This window comes from Pezoporus occidentalis, unplaced genomic scaffold (genome assembly GCF_034315485.1).
Source record: "Pezoporus occidentalis ecotype Australia unplaced genomic scaffold, CSIRO_AGI_Poc_V1 ctg93, whole genome shotgun sequence".
Taxonomy (NCBI): Eukaryota; Metazoa; Chordata; class Aves; order Psittaciformes; family Psittacidae; genus Pezoporus; species Pezoporus occidentalis.
In genome coordinates, this window is record NW_026916294.1 from 8,458,413 (window position 1) to 8,469,517 (window position 11,105).

The window sequence follows — 11,105 nt, forward strand, 5'->3', positions numbered from 1 at the left end:
GAGGAGGAGATGTTTCCCTCAGGCCTACTTTGCATCCATCTCTTTTTTTCCCCCAATAGGAAACTGTGAGAGCATGAGTTAGGCAGAGCCCCAGGGAAGAGGAATCTCAGGAGAGCCCATGGTTGTGGGAAGATGGGCAGTACAGTCTCTCCTTCATCCCGAGGCCATCCTGGTTGCAGCCACCCTGCTCTGTCCATTGCAGCTACAGCAGCAAGAGCTGGTCCAAGCTGTCCATGTGGGAAGGAGGTGATGGCTTTCACCCCTGGACGGAGCCCCTAAAATCCCTTGGGGAAAATCAGCCCTAAAATATTGACTGATGCTTCCCAAGCAGCGGAGGCTCCTGGAGCTGTGGGGCTGCTGCTGCGTGCCTTGGATGTCTGTGGGAGCCAGAAAAGCCTGCAGCAGCAGGGGGTTAATATACCCTGATGACACGCTGTGTTGAACCCAAGAGCATGGGCTAGCTAATGCACATCAGCACAGAGACCTTCCAGAGTGGTCAGGAAAACCCCAGGAGATGGAGAGATGGCAGGGTCGGTGCTGGAAAAAGAAATGAGTGTAGCTTCCTGTGATGATGTGGTGTCCAGCACGCTGCTGCGTGGCACTTCTCCCCTGCAGCTTCTGCCCAGGATGCTAATGCTGAGAGATACCTTGTGCTATTTACTCCACTCTCTCCTGACATCACTGGAAGGAGCAGGGGTATGAACGTGCTTCAGAGGATATCACGGCACTTCCAGTTGCTGTGGGACAGGTCCTTGGTTCAGATCAGCTTCCCAGGGAGTGCAGTGGCAAGGGTCCTGTGTCTGTGCATGCATCTGGGTAGCACTGGGCATGATGGGACCTCCTCCTCCTTACAGGTCTAGCTGCAGAGCAGCTCATCCAATATTGTTAATGACAATCAGAACAGGCAGGGTGTAACTTAAACCATTAGGCTTCTGTAAAAGGATTACTGTTTGGTGTTGAGCTGCCCAAGGATGGGGGCAAACCCCACTATTTTATATGTATGGAGGAAACCTCCTGACACTTCAAAATGCTATGGGAAAGAGTAAAAAACATTTAAGAGAATAGAGCAGACCAGGTCTTCCTCTGGTGATCTGGTGGATGAGCAGAAGAACATCAGCTTACAGAGTGGCAGAGATATAGCTGCAGGCAGGCTGGCCTCATGTGGTTCCCTGAAAAGCTGCGAGGAGCTGGTAACCTTCTATCTTCAAACAGGTAAGCAAGCCTTGGGAACTGCACAGCATTGCTCCTTCTGTATCCCATCAGAGCTGCTGCCTTTGATTTGTCAATGAAGGGATGTTCCTCTGGAGTCAAGTGCTGAGCCTGCATCATTAGCACAACCCAGCCTAGACCTTCACACTGTCACACAAAGACCTGGCCTAAGCCCAAACCCTTCCGGGAGGGAGAGCACAGGGCATGGTCCATCCCTGTCTCAGAGGTCATGCCACAGCAGTGGGTGCATTACATTACTGGCTGTAATCCTGAACAGGGCTGGTTCTTGGTGCTGGATCTGGATGCATGCTGTTGCTGGCATGTGGGTGGGAAGCATGAGGGTCACAACCCCCTGCCTGCCTCATTCACTGAGGATGTGACCTCCAGGGAGCTGACGCTAGGCATGGAAAACCTAAACCATCCCTGCCTCGAAGGAGGCTGTGTCATCCGGCCTTCATTTGTTTCCTTGCCCACATGCTGTCTGTGGGTCTGGTGGGTGGCAAAGCCAGATGCCCTTGCAGCTCAGCTGCCTCCCAGTTGCTCCCAGGCAAAAATCCATCAAACCCATCCAGGCTCCTGTCCCTTGCAACAGAGACCCATCCCAAATAGTTGTGCTAGTCCAGTGCGGTGCCAGGTCTCTGTGGATCTGTGCCTTGCCATGGCTTCTCTGATGCCTATTGATGGTCCAGCCTCTCTAGTGAAGAGGGAGGGCTTTGTAGGAGCATTTCTCCAGAGCTCATTTCCCAGGGAAATCACTGGACCTGTCTTTAGAAGCTCTCACCCTCTATCAGATCATTTAAAAGGCTTCAGTGGGTTAAGATGTTACAAGAGGGGGAATGATGAGCAGATGCAGCTCTTGCTTAAGCTTTAATGGCCTTAAGAAACCATACTAAAACCACGTTAAGAAAAAAGGAGTTGTTTCCAGGAACAGTTTTCCAAAGTCTCAGCTCGATTTCCTTTCCAGCGCCGTGAAAGCCTCTCTTTGATAAATATTGTAATTCACAAACCCAACAGCCTTATTTTCAACCCAATTCATTTTAGTGGTAGGGATTTGAGTGGGGGAAGGGAGTCCTCCGAAATCAAATCTCTGTATTTTCTCCTACAAACATACCGCTCTTACAAGACACCTTCTTCTTTGACAAGGCTCTTTCTGTTGGAAAACAGTTGTTTAGCTTCGCCCCGACAGCCCAGGGACAGTAACACTTGTCAGCATGGAGAAACTGAGTGGCTTGGAGTGGGATGATGTTGGTATTAACACGACAATTGTCCCTCTAACTCCATGCTGTGGTTCCAAGTGACTTCCCCGCTCTGTGCTCTCCCCTCAAGCTCTAACACAGCTGCTGATCTGCAGCACGTTTCTTTTCCTAGTTGTCACCTTTTATTCCCTGCCTCTTTGGATTTCTAGGATGCTTGAGCTCCTTTCTGACTGCGGTATTGCAGATGTGGCTGGGCTGGGCTGCATTTGTCGGATCCGATTCAAAACCCACTGAAGAAGGGCAGCAGTGATTTGCCGTTGATGTCAGCGGTCTCTGGAGCAGGCACTGTGCAACTGCTCTCATTTTTTAATCCAGACAATTGCAGTTAAACCTCCACATTTTTATTACAAAAGTAAAGCATTCAGCCCAGCTCTGCTGGCTGCTGAGCAGCCCAAACAAGGGCCCTGCTTAAATCAGAGTGTTGCACCCCAAAGCAGAGAGAGATCCTGGGCTGCTCAGCCCTTGGGAAAACTGAGGCTGTCCTCTTTAAAAGAGAGATTTTACTTTCTCTCTTTGGATTCTGTGTTCGAAGCCTGCGGAAGGAAAGCGCAGCACAACCTGTGCTGTCCGTACCAGTGAGCCATAGCTGAGGTGTTTGTTTGCTGCCTTTTAGAATCTTCATGTGCCCTTCTAACTGCAGGAGGCTCGAGGAGGAACACCAAATGCTCGGTCTCGTGACAAAGCTGTAGGGAGCAGAGAGCAGCCAGGAGAGCAGGACCCAGCAGCAGTCAGTATGTACACGTATGTATAGGTCAGTATGTATGTATGTACAGGGAACTCCCAGACTGGGGCCAACCTGCAGGGGAGGAGCTGCCAGGGAAGGTGTGTGAGATTGGGGTGGCTATTTAATCATGGACTCATTGGGACTGGGTCACTTACTTGCCTTTCCCTGGGCTTCATCCAAAGCCTGCTAAAAGCTAACACGGTTTTCTTTCCTGCTGGCTTCCATGGGCTTTGGATCAGGATCTTTGTGCCTACAGGGTTATCTCTGTTTCCTGGAACTCGCTCACTGTTTGAATTTGCTGAGCCTATTTACTGCCAGGCTGCTTTTTTCTTTACCTCCCTCCATTCGATTGCACCGAGTTCCCGGCAGCCACTGGTTACAGGAGCCGTGTTGCTCTGTCAAAATGGGCTGTGCATGTCCCTGGCTGTCCCCTTCTCCATCTAGCCCCATGTAACTCTTAGAGCACCATGAGATCCACTACGAGCTTGACTCTTGCAAACCATCTGGTGTGGATAAAGACGATTCAGGAGTGTCAGGTTGCATCACTAACATCTTTCTCTTCTTTTTGGGTCTCAGACACTTTTTCCTAAAGGCACGGGCACCCCAGAAGATGTGTTTGCTCTGTGTTTACTACTTATCTATTCACAGGCTGATCCCTGCCTGCCGTTGCCCTTTGAACTCCATTTAGCCTTGCCTCTTCCCACATAACAGGAGGCATTTCTACAGGGAAGATGTTGTTCTTGTTCCTGAGCACGATGAGTAGGGGGAGAACACTTCCCTGGATTAATGAATGTGGTTTCATTCGTGCACTCAATTAATAAATGAGCAAGGATACCTGCTACAAACCCTTCCCTCTCTTTTCCAGTTCCAACATACAGCCCTTGCTGTAGGTGTTAGCACCTTCTGAAGAACAGCAGAGCCTGACATTTAAAACTAGAAGAAACCGAAGTGAGAGGGGGCGATTTGGAGACCAGAGGCTGGGGAGGAGCAGGACTAAGCCCCTGCATTGCCCATGTGTCCTGCTCCTTGGAGCCCCAGCAGATGATGGAGAGCAGTCATGGAGACAGTCCTCCCCACTGCAGTTCCCAGAATGGGGTGGTTGTGTCACTTCCAGCCCCAGGTACTTGATGATTGAGCAAGGCTTTGATGATCCTGTCTGAATTGCTACCAAAGTGCATTTAATCCCAAAGCTGCTCTTTGGAACAAAGTGCCCTTAGTAATATCTACAGACTTGCAAACAAGTGTGTAACTTGTTCTTCCCATTGAACTAGGGCAGGCTGACAAGTAATCTGTTCTTGCTTTTATAGGTATTTGTGGAAAAGTGACTCTTCTAGGAAAACACATCTCACCCAGGAGTCAAGATAGCCCTTTAATTTTGGGAACCAGGTAGAACCCCCCCACCTTTTAAACCAGGCCCCTCTCCCCCTTGAGCATCTCTGAGCCCTCCAAGCAGACCTGCACTCCTGTGGAAGGAACAGCCTTTTTGCATGGGGCTTTTTCGGATGGGGCTTGGAGCAGCTCAGCCCATGGCAGGGGCTTGGAACTAGGTGAGCTTTAAAGTCCCCTCCAACACGAACCAGTCTGGGATTCTATGCATTCACCATTTATTTCCTGGCGACGGTGTGAGTGTGGTGATTGGCATTTCAGAGGCTGGCAAGGTGGGATACAAATAGGAGCAGAGGTAGCTCTGCAGACAAGCTTTACATTGTCACTCTCAAGGTAAATATTTCCCTTGAGTACACAGAGTCAAAGTACAGTTTACAATATATATATATATATAAAGCCAGGGACAAATGGCAGCTTGCTGGCTTTATTCCGGGTCAATGCTTGCTACGTCCTCTTCTGGGACCTCTTGCAGTTCCAGCACGGGATGTTCTGCTCTTCCAGCAGCATGAATGGAATCACAGCTAGGAAAGAGTCCGGAGAGCATGACCCCTGCCCTCTGTTAAGTTTTAAGCATTTGATTCTGCATGGGGGTTTTTATTTAGGATAATCTTGGCATTTCTGTCACATCCAAAGGCCTGGATTTCACATGTTGTTCTTTATGAGCAATTCCCACCGGGTAATTATGCTGCATGAAGAGATTAATTAACTTTATGAGAGGCACTGCCCCCGGCAGTGGAAACGGGAACAGCTTCTGCTGGCTGGGATGGCTCCGTGCTGCGGCACGCTCGGCTCCCCAGGCGCTATGAGCAAGCCAAAGGCCATTGCCCATGGGACGGCTCTGCTGTGTCAGAGTGCTTCAAACGGCCAGTGTCGTGGTGACCTTATTCCTTAGCGTTCTCCTGTTTAATCGCTGCTCTCTCCGGGTGTTTTGAAGGCCCTTGTCATGTCCCCAGTAACACTGCCCCTTGCCAAGGCAGGGGGATGAGCGGTGGTGCATCCAAGGAAGAGGTGTTTTGTGAGCATCCCTTAGAGCTCCCCTTGGAGACACCAGGCAAAGCCTAGCAGGGCATTTTGGGGTGTTGTGGTGCCTTCCCCTTGCCAGAGTCCAATGCTGCTATTGCAGGGCTGGCACAAGCAGCCACCCTGGCTGTGTTAATTCAGTACCAGTCTGTTGTCTTCGGATGGGGGGACAAATGTGACGCCTCTGGCAAACCTGAAACTGGACTTGGAATTTCTCCCACAAGTCCCAGCTCCCCCCTGCACACCCAAAAGCCTCCTTTAAGCCCCAAACCCCTGATATTTTGACCCCCGAACATCAGCCATCATACTGTGCTGCTGCAGTGGTGCATTGCTGCTGTGACCCATGTGTGGGTTCAAACCTCTCGCTTGGATGAGACGTCAGCCTGGCACCTGGGTGTAATCGCATACGCACTCAGAGAGGTCTTTCTTTTAACTTGGTAATGTAAAATTCCCTGCTTTGCTCAGAGTACAAAGTGTGGTGTGCAGGCAGCAAGCACAGAGTGTTCTTGGATGGCCCCGTGCAGGTACATGGCTCTGCCCTAAGAGGGGTAATTCAGAATTAGGATTTACCTTGGCATTATTCAATGCCACCTCATGCACAGATTTAACCTCCTCAAGCCTCAGGTTTTATGCTGTGTTTTTTGGAAAGAAAGCTGCTTAAAATACATATATATATATATATATTTCTTTAAAAAAAAGTTTTTTTCTTTTCTCTTTTTCTTTCTCTTACTCCTTTTCTTTTCTCCTTCTCCTCCTCCTTATTCTCTTCTTCTCCTTCTCAGGATCTGGTTCACTGGTCCCATTACAGAGTCAGCACATTCAGAGCATTCCCTGTACACCGGTTCAGCTTCTCTGTGTAAATAACGATTCCTAGGTGTTTCTGCTTTAGAGACCTTCTGATACGTTTCAGTGCCGATGTGGCAGATCCCAGGACATCTGAAGCAAGGTTTTCCCAGCAGAGATGGAGAGGTGCTGCTGGACCTTTGCAAAGTCCTCTTCGCAAGGTAGGTGTTGCGTGTCTGTGACTGGAGAAACACTCAAACAGGCAGAAATCAAAGCCGGGGGGGGAATACAAGTTCATTTTTTCCATAGAAAGCCCCTTTTTGGGGTGGAAAAAGAAGGGAATTCCATATTCAAACCAGGAATTTTTCTCTTCCAGAAAAACTTGTCCCATCTAGAATGCATGTTTTTTACATGAGTGTGGAATGTGATTTTTTGGAAGGAGGCACTGTGCCTCAACAGACATGAATGGTGGATGATGCTGTGCTCGCTGGGGAGTCAGCACGTTCAGCTGGGACCCGGGATATGCCTCCATCACTGGCCCTGGAAAAGCTGCATCCTCCCTCTGCCTGCATTTCTCCTCCTGAAAAGTGGGGTTGATGGCACTGCCTTTCTATCCGAAGGGCTTCACAGCAGCTTGGTATGATATACTGGAAGCTGCCATTAGTACCATGTCCATAACACCATGACACAAAGCTGTGGGGTGTTTTTCTCCCTTATTATCTTTGCAGCTTTCATTGCACTGTTGAATAGAAGAAACCCCTTCAGGTCTTTGCTTTCCCTTCCTAGCTCTTGTGCCAAGATTTTGCAGTCCCTCTGCCCACATCCAAACCTCCAACCATGGGCACAGTTCACATTTTCCCATAGTGCTTCCCTGCAAACCAAGCCCAGAGAGAAGAGGAGCTGGTGTGACAGGGTGGTGGTTGCCACGCCAGCTCCTTTTGCTTTGAGTTCTCTCTTCCCTTTGGCCTTCAGGGCTGTGAGCATCCAGTGGCTCTCAGGCTTTGCTGTGCAGTGTTTGTGGGGTGGGAAGCCCTGATGTTCTTCCCATGTGATGTCCCCAACTGCTTGTTCTGGCTTTCACCCAGCCAAAGCACTCGTGGACTCCTTGGGTACCTCTCCTGTTTACACCAGTATCTTTGAAGCTTATGGCCTATTACTAGGTTGGTCAGAGATCAGCTGCTGATGGGAAGTAGATAGATGGATCACACAAGCCTCCTTTTGTCCCCTTGCCATCCGCACACAACACCAGTATGGACACACACTCTCTCACGCACAGCTGAAGCAATGGACTGTCTCTTCCTGCCCCTGTCTTTATTCAGGTTGCACCAGGCAAAAGGCACCTGCAGAAGCAAATGCCTCTGCTCTCCCACAAATGATGCTTCACCCAGGGGAGATGTGCTGCATGAGTTTCACCTTTGAGGGGCAGGTGCAATAGGCAGAGGAGGCTTGAACATGGGAGACCTTCAACCAAAGCAGCCTGACCCCAGAAGAGGTGTCTCTTAAGCCAGAGGTACTTTGTGGCTTTATATTTAAACCCGCCAGTGCATTCGTGACCTCTCCATAGCTCTGCCGTGCTCGTATCCCCAAAATACCTTTAATTCTCCACCTGGGGCCACGCTCTGGGATTTCTCAAAGCTGGGAGCTGTGTTTGTTCCTGGCACATCAGGAGGTCCTTCCTGGGCTGTTTTCAGCTGGATTACAATTTCCAGATGTTGAGTCAGGCAAGGAGCTTGAACCCTGCTGAGATAATACACGGGAAGTGAGAATAGTTCCCTTGATATCATCAGTGATTGCCCCATCACAATCTGTTAGTGGTGGAACAAGACAAGCTGCACGTCCCTGAATCATTGCAACCCTTCTTTCTGGGCAGATTTTCCAAGTCCTGAAGAAGTTTCTTGCTAAGCCCCAGCTCCTGGAATCACGTCAGTTTGTGTCCAGCCAAGCTTTCAAGAGATGCATGAAGTTATCTGGACCTAAAGCCAGTTTGGGGTGGGGAAGACAGAGATTCTCCTGCATCCAATGTCGATGAAGAATGTCTGGAGGACAAGAGATCCCTATGCTTTTTTCCTTGCCTAGATGAGAATGCCTGTTCTTCTAAGCTGTATATAGCCCTGCTTCTGCAGACTGGGCACTGGGGTGCCACGTTGCATGGTGAAGGATTAGGTAATTTCCTTCCCTTCTTTTCTGGAAGGTGTTTTGATTAGCATAACCATTGTGTTCCCAAATTAGCTTGTGTTCCTGGCTTTGCCCTAAGGCTGGCTTTTCCTGTTACAAGCCTGCTCTGGCACAAGTGATACCGCAGCATCTACAGCAGCATCGAATGGTGCAGCTGAGGTTGGGATGGATCCAGCTACACTCAGTCTACCAGCTGCCCTTTCTGAGTGACCTTAGGCTAATGCTGAGTCCTACAGCTCTGTAGCATTCCAGTGCCTGGCATAGCTGTGTGGAAACTTCCAAACAGCCCAAGCTTTGATGTGAGATTTGGGAGACCACGGCATGTGCTGGACCAAGACCAGGAGCAGCCAGGACAACCCCATCCCCGTCATCATGGCAGAGGGAGGGAAAGTTAACATCTGGCATGGGCTAAGCTGTGCAGCTCTGGTATCTGAAGCCATCCTGGTGGGATGTGTCCGTCTTGGCATGTGAAAGAATGCAGAGTTCTGGGAGAAAATTAGGAGTAGAATGTGAAACATTTACCAAGTGGCAACAAGACAGGCACACACAGAGTGATGAATCAGGGGCTCCCGAGTGCCATGGAGAGCAGGGGCTGCTTGCAGAACAGATCTGGTTGAGCATGCAACTGGGAAGCTGAAGTCACTGGTTGGCATGTCCCTTTGGTGTCAAGCCTTATTCAGGCCAGATGTACCAATTCCTGTCTTTATACAAAAGGAAAGGCTGCTTCCAGAGTCTCCAAAGGGATGAATGTGGATGGAGGACTACATGGAGGATCAGCTTGGCTGGTAGACAACGCAGCATCATTCCCATAGTGCAGGCAGCAACCAAATCTGGAGCAAAGGACCCCCTCTGCTCTCGTTCCTACCAGGTTTCTGGTGTATTTCTGTAGCATAAAGTATTCCATGGTGGGAGCAAGGGTGGCAGGCACAGTCCAAGTGCTCAGGATTGAAATGCAAGGCTGAGCCCAGGCAGAGCTGACTGCTCTCCTGTAAGGAAACACAAGCCATGCCTGTTTGCATGCTCAGCCTCCTGGATGTGGATCCCAATCCTACCCAAGCAGGATTTCATGGTCATCTCTGCAACGACTGAGTCTGGACCTTCAGAAGAGACAGGGCTGCAGAGAGAGCCCTGCAGACCTTGTGGCGGGGTTGGTTTGATGACTGTTGCGCAGAGCTAAAAATACCCCAGCGATGGTTATGAATTTAGGATAACTAATACATCCAGTGAAGAGATCTGGAGCCGTTCCAGGGCTAAACAACAGCTTCTTTACCAACAGCCAAAGACTTGTGGATGCAAAAATAACTGGGAACTGAAAAACTTGAGCTGGAGCAAGGGGTTTTCAAACTGAACCCAAGAAAAACTTTCTAGCGGAGAGGATGACCGTGGATAATCGCCAGCGCTCTGGTTGTTTTAACAACAGGGTACACAGACCTCTCCATTTGGGCTGGATGCTGTCTCTGGGCAGGAGTTGGGTGAACTAGTAGTTAGGGAGAATTCCTTTGATATGGGGGGAAAGCAAATTATACTGATAATACAGGACCCAGTGGCCTGGATCAGCAGCAAGAATCAGAGGGAAACACCATGGTGGGAGGTATATGCTTGAGGTCTTAAAAAGTGGGAGGGGAAAGGCCAAAGAATAATAGGCTGTGGATAATGGGAAGAGTGCTGTGGGGTGGACCAGCTTTGAGCCATGGTGGTGGTGGTGAGCAGAGGGCAAACAAGGCTTTCAGACATCCATCTACAGCCCCGAAACACAGCAGAGGGAGGAGGAAAAGAGAGAGCTGTGCCATGGCGGCAGAAGACACCTGGGTTCACATCCCTGCTCCATCTGCTCACTCTGCACTGGAAGTGTTTATGCCTATTTCAGGTCCCTCTGCAGAAGCCTTATTATCATAATTAGCCCAGAATGGTTCTCCATTAGTGCATTTTTTCTCTTCTTCCATCACATCAGCCCGCATGAAACAGTCTCTTATTCTCCTTGCTGTTGTGTCGAGACGTACCAGGCTGTGGGCAGGACCTGCTGCCCGTGCCCTGCCTGGCCTCAATGGCACAACTTGTTCTCCGTGCAAGGGGCGATGATGCAGATGTAAACCCCAGGGATAACCAGGAAGAACAGCATTGATTGCCTGCTCCCGAGAATGGCTGGCTACTGGAATACAACATCAGTGCCCCAAGCAGCCACAGCAGGCTGCAAGGAGCGAGGTGGCAGGAGGCTGGAAGGTTCCAAATTATCACTCCCTCACAGCCACTCTTATAATGCATTCATTTCTCAGTCTGCAGTCAGTGCCCAGAACCCAGAGTGTGCACCTCAATGTGACCGAGGAGGTGCAGGAAAGGGAGAGATACAGCTTTTGGCTTGGCTGAAGATGTGGAGGCTGGGAGACATTCTCATCTGAACCCAGACCTTTTGTGTGATTTTTCATAGAATCCCAGACTGGTTTGGGTTGGAAGGGACCTTAGAGCTCATTCAGTTCCAACCCCTGCCACGGGCAGGGACACCTTCCACTGGACCAGGTTGCTCCAAGCCCCTGTGTCCGACCTGGCCTTGAACA

The 11,105-nt window shown here is 49.9% G+C and overlaps 2 protein-coding genes and 1 long non-coding RNA gene across 3 annotated transcripts in view; 1 reads left to right on the forward strand and 2 right to left on the reverse strand.

The window, feature by feature from the left end:
* The window catches only part of LOC134157217 (baculoviral IAP repeat-containing protein 5-like), a 121,842-nt gene that overhangs the window by 98,433 nt on the left and 12,304 nt on the right, over positions 1-11,105 (reverse strand). The gene's annotated exons all lie outside the window — the stretch shown is intronic.
* The window catches only part of MGME1 (mitochondrial genome maintenance exonuclease 1), a 208,852-nt gene that overhangs the window by 49,277 nt on the left and 148,470 nt on the right, over positions 1-11,105 (reverse strand). The gene's annotated exons all lie outside the window — the stretch shown is intronic.
* Positions 6,292-10,966, forward strand: LOC134157222 (uncharacterized). The gene is made up of 3 exons (XR_009962232.1): positions 6,292-6,599; positions 7,698-7,888; positions 8,249-10,966. It is a non-coding gene; the product is annotated as an uncharacterized LOC134157222 (long non-coding RNA).